A 6,000-nucleotide genomic window follows, 5' to 3' on the forward strand; every position below is an offset into this window, starting at 1 on the left:
TGACAACCACTGTAACATTTCACTCAAGTATGGGGAGGCGATGGCCTACTGGTGTTATTGATAGCGTGTTAATCCAGGAAACTCAGCTAATGTTCAGGGGAGATAGTAGGAACTGCCGATGCTGGAGAATCTGAGATTACAAATGAACACAGCAAGCCAAGCAGCATCAGAGGAGCAGGAAAGCTGACGTTTCGGGTCTGGACCCTTCTTTGGAAATGTTCAAATCCTGCCATGGCAGAAGATGGAATTTGAATCTGAAATCAAGGATCCAATAATGACCATGAAACGCAGTATGCATTCCTTAAGAAAAAATCACGGACGATACGAAGGTGGGTCGCGTTGTGGACAGTGCAGAGGGCTGTTCTAGGTTACAAAGGGACATTGATAGAATGCAGAGCTGGGCTGAGAAGTGGCAGATGGAATTTAACCCTGAAAAGTGTGAGGTGATTCATTTTGGAAGGACAAACTTGAAAGCAGAATACAGGGTTAATGGAAAGATTCTTGGCAGTATGGAGGAGCAGAGGGATCTTGGGGTTCATGTTCACAGTTCCCTGAGAGCTGCCACCCAGTGAATAGAGTTGTTAAGAAGGCGTGTGGTGTGTTAGCTTTCATTAATAGAGGGATTGAGTTCAAGAGCCCTGAAGTTATGCTCCAGCTATACAAAAGCCTGGTTCAACCACATCTGGAGTATTGTGTCCAGTTCTGATCACCTCACTACAGGAAAGATGTGGAAGCATTGGAAAAGGTGCAGAGGAGATTTACCAGGATGTTGCCTGGAATGGAGGGAAGGTCTTACGAGGAAAGGTTGAGAGAGTTAGGGTTTTTCTCTTTAGAACAACGAAGGATGAGAGGTGACTTGATAGAGGTGTACAAAATGATCAGAGGTATAGATAGAGTGGACAGCCAGAGACTTTTTCCTAGGGTGGAGGTAGCTTTTACGAGGGGACATAGTTTTAAAATGAAAGGAGGTAGATATCGGGGAGACGTCAGAGGTAGGTTCTTTACTCAGAGAGTGGTCGGGGCGTGGAATGCATTGCTGGAGAGGGTAGTGGAGTCGGCCTCATTAGGGGCATTTAAGTGGCAATTAGATAGGCATATGGATGATAGTATAAGGTAGGGGTGGAGGTTAGATAGACCTTAGGTTTAGGGTAAAAGTTCGGCACAACATCGTGGGCCGAAGGGCCTGTACTGTGCTGTACTGTTCTATGTTCTATGTTCTAAACGATTGTCGGGAAAAATCCATCTGGTTCACTAATGTCCTTTAGGGAAGGAAACTGCCATCCTTACCTGCTCTGGCCTACATGCCACTCCGGCAATGATGTTGACTCCTAACTGCCCTCTGGGCAATTAGGGATGGGCCAGAGATGCCCATATACTGTGACTAAATTTTAAATGAAAGTAGACACACCCTGTGCACCAGACAGGATGACAAGTTTCGACAAGCCAAGGTCAACCTAAGTATCATCCCTAGGGACGCTGCATTGCCCAAAGAATGGATCCAAAATGATCCTGGATTTTAGCATTAAACTGTTTGGCGTGTTTAACCAACCAAGGTATCAGGATACTGAAATAAATATTAAGCCCATGCAAAGTAGACTGATTAGTAAGGTAAAGTCACCATTGTCCTTCCAGACCATAGAGTTACTGTCTCATTCAAGAGAAATGACTGGTTGTGAGTTTAACCTGAGGACTCCTATCCCTCAGGGTGAGGGAGAGGTTGAGAGGGCAGGTACTTCATAATAACATTGTCAGTGTGGGAACTGAACCCCTGCTGTTGGTATCACTCTGCATTGCAAACCAGCCAACTAAACTAACCGATTAACTCGCACTAAGTACCGAATCATTTACCTACTACCCCTGTTACATACTGCATGACCTACATTAACCTATATCCCCAATCCTACTTACTCTATCCAATAACAGTGCTTTCGGTTGCTATTAACAAAGCTCTGGAATTCCCAAACCTATCTTCCCACAGCGATCTATCTTGCTTCGCTTCTTCAAGGCACTCCTTAAACTGATCTCTTAGAATCACAGCATTCCTACAGTGTGGAATTAGGCCATTCAGCCCATTAAGTCCACACTGACCTGTCAAAGAGCATCCCACCCCCTACCCTATCCCTGTATTTTCCATGGATAATCTACAATAACCTACGCACCCCTGGACACTATTGGCAATTTAGCATGGTCAATCCACTTAAACGGCACATCTTTTGGACTGTGGGAGGAAACTGGAACACCCAGAAGAAACCCAGGCAGATACAGGGAGAATGTGCAAACTCCACACAGCTGGCTGAGAGTGGAATCAAACCTGGGTCCCTGGTGCTGTGAGGCAGCAGGGCTAATCACTGAGCCACTGTGACACCCAACTTTGGCCAACATCTGATCTAACATCTCCATACGTAGCCCTGTGTCATATCTTGCTTTATAGTACTCCTGAGAAGCACCTGAGGATGTTTCATTGTGTTACAGGTGCTATCGAAATATAAGTTAAACAGGGAAACAATTTGGAAGGCTGGTGAGCAGAACAAGAGCCAGGATTTTAGCTCCTTTTTACTGTCTAATGACATTTGCTGGAAGTATGAATGTCCGGTCAGTGTTAACCTTTGTAATCACATGCTCAGATGGTATCCCCTGCCTAATGTCACAAATGAATAATGACTACATGGTCAAAACAGCAGAGGATGCTTATCTGAGTTGCAGGCGGTCCAATAACCAGAGGACATAACTTGAAAATAATTGACAAAAGACCTGGGGTGGGATTGGGAGGAAAATAGATTTTTTTTCAAAAGCAACAAAAGCTCGGTGGCTCAGTGGTTAGCACTGCTGCCTCACAGTGCCAGGAAGCTGGGTTTGATCCCGCCCTTGGGCAACTTTCTGTGTGGAGTTTGCACATTCTCCCCGTGTCTGCGTGGGTTTCCCCCGTGTGCTCCGGTTTCCTCCTGCAGTCCAAAGATGTGCAGGCTAGGTGGATTGGCTATGCTAAATTGCCCATAGTGTTAAGGGATGTGTAGATTAGGGGGATGGGTCTGGGTGGGATGCTCTGAGGGACAGTGTGAACTTGTTGGGCTGAAGGGCCTGTTTCCCACTGTAGGGATTCTATGATTATGATCAGGGACCTACTGCCTGAAAATATAATGGAAGCAGATTGTTGGAGACACACTGTGAGATTTAAGACATAACTCTATCCCCATTGTTATCACTGGTCCATAAACAGATTGATATTTAATATTTCCCCTTTTTAAAACAGTGGTAGTGTATTTCCTCACTCACTGTTTGTGAACTCCAGCTTTGTACAGACTGCATTACTCTTGTAAAGTTAAACCACAAGTATGGCTGATTTCACATACTCACATACAGCAGGGGTGGAAGGAGCTGGGGGTCTGATACTTTGCGACATGGGCTTGTTTACAGACCTACAAGGAGCGATCAAACTGAGAAAGATAGAAATTATTGAACTGGCGACATAATGAATTATAAAACAAGCAAGGGAGGGGTCTTTGTGGTTTGAAGGTAGTGTTCCCACAACTCGGAGTCCTATCTTTCCTAGAAATGTGATAACACAGTGTAGAGCTGGAGGAACACAGCAGGCCAGACAGCATCAGAGGAGCAGGAAAGTTGAGGTTTCAGGTCGGGACCTTTCTTCTGAAATGGTGGAGGGGGAAGGGAGCTCAGAAATAAATAGAGAGTGGGTGGGTGGGGCTGGGGAAGGTAGGTGGGATGGTGTTTGGTGACTACAGGTAGGTAGTGGTGGGGATTGGTCAGTGAGGTGGGAGAAGTGGATAAGTGGGACAGAAGATGGACAGGTCAAGGAGGCGGGGATGAGAGGGAGGGATGGTCATGGGATGAGGTCGGGGGTGGGGAGATTTTGAAGCTGGTAAAGACCACATTGAGACCATTGGGTTGTAGGAATATGAGGTGCTGCTCCTCTAGTTTCCGGGTGGCATCGTTGTGACATTGGAGGAGGCCCAGGATGAACATGTCGCCCAGGGAGTGGGAGGGGGAACTGAAGCGGTTTGTGACTGGAAGGTGTTGTCGTTTGTAGCGAACCGAGCACAGGTGCTCTACAAAGCGGTCTCTGAGCCTCCACTTGGTTTCACTGATGTAGAGGAGGCTACAACGGGAGCACCGGATGCAGTAGACCATACTGGGGGATATGCAGGTGAACATCTGTCTGCTGTGGAAGGTTTTTTTGGTTCCTTGGATGGAGATGAGGGGGGAGGTGTGGGGGAAGTGTAGGGGCAGGTGTAGCACTTACTGCGGTTGCAGGGAGAGGCGCCGGAGGTGGTGGGACTAGTGGGGAGTGTGGAGCGGACGAGGGAGTCGTGGAGAGAGCGGTCCCTACGGAAGGCAGATAGGGGTGGAGAGGGAAATATATCTTTGGTTGCGGGGTCAGATTGCAGGTGGCGGAAGTGGCAGAGAATGATATGTTGAATTCAGAGGTTAGCGGGGTGATACGTGAGGACAAGGGGGATTCTGTCTTTGTTTTTGTTGCAGGGAGAGGGTGTGAGGGCAGAGGTGTGGGGAACGCAAGAGATGTGGTCGAGAGCATTTTTGACCACTGAAGGGGGAAGTTGCGGTCCTTGAAATAAGAGGACATCTGGGATATTCGGGAGTGGGAGCAGACGCGGTGGAGGTGGAGGAATTGGGAGTAGGGGATCGCATTCTTGCAGGAAGGTGGGTGAGAGGAGGTACAGTCCAGGTAGCTGTGGGAGTCGGTGGGCTTGAAATAGATGTCAGTTTCGAGGTGGTCATCAGAGAAGGAGAGAGAGGTATCAGAGATTGTCCAGGTGAACTTGAGGTTGGGGTGAAAGTTGTTAGTAAAGTTGACGAACTGTTCGAGTTCCTCGTGGGAGCACGAGGCGGCGCCGATACAGTCATCGATGTAATGGAGGAAGAGGTGGAGGACAGGGCCAGTGTAGCTGCGGAAGAGGGATTGTTCCACGTATCCTATGAAGAGGGAAGCATAGCTTGGGCCCATGTGGGCTCCCATGGCCACCCCCTTAGTCTGTAGGAAGTGGGAGGAGTTGAAGGAGAAGTTGTTAAGGGTAAGAACAAGCTTGGTTAGGCGGATAAGGGTGTCGGTGGACTTTCCTGCTCCTCTGATGCTGCCTGGCCTGCTGTGTTCCTCCAGCTCCACACTGTGTTATCTCTGACTCCAGCATCGGCAGTTCTTACTATCTCTTTCCTAGAAATGTGTCATATTGTAACTGGACAGTTTGATTGAAAATATACAAAACATCCAAGGGATACCAGGTTACTGAATGCTGCCAGATCTGCTGAGTTTCTCCAGTAATTTCCGGTTTTATTTCAGATCTTCAACGTCCACAGTTCTTCATTTTATACAAGAGGAGTTGATTGTCAGGCTGACTTTGACTTCTGAGAAGCTTCTGGGAGGTCACTATTAAGTCCAGTGACAATATTATTGGCAGCCATCTTTGTTCAGATATTTAATATGTTTTTAAAACAATTGGTTTTTAATCGGTTCGTGGCAAGACTCACAAATAACCTGAAAATCAGAGAAGGATGTATACTTGAAAACTAAATATTTTTATGGCGATGAGAAAAGAATGTGGTATGAAACTATTTGGGCAGCTCTTCTGAAGAACTGGCATAGTCGGGTCAGTTCTCCTTCTGTACTGCAAGAGTCTTGGAGTCAGTACGGAACGAACGCTTTTCCTCAATGAATGTTGGAGAGAAAGGTTGGTGAGGAGAAGGGCCTGCATTTACCCTCACAAACTTCATACAACTTGAAAAAGAGGAGACTATTTGAAAAGGAATACAGGAGGAGTGTTCTTCAGTATGCGTTGCCACAGGCTTAAGGATAATCAGATTTGTCAACACTGGTCAAAACATTAGATGATAGATTTTCAGCCACAATTTAAACATATACTACAGTCACAGTATGACAAAAGATCCAGAAAGTCTTAAAGTGGCAACAAAAACAGAAGTTGCTGGAAAAGGTTGCTGGACTAGGTTCTGAGGAAGGGTCACTGGACC

The sequence above is a fragment of the Rhincodon typus genome, chromosome 29 (assembly GCF_021869965.1).
Source record: "Rhincodon typus isolate 14 chromosome 29, sRhiTyp1.1, whole genome shotgun sequence".
Taxonomy (NCBI): Eukaryota; Metazoa; Chordata; class Chondrichthyes; order Orectolobiformes; family Rhincodontidae; genus Rhincodon; species Rhincodon typus.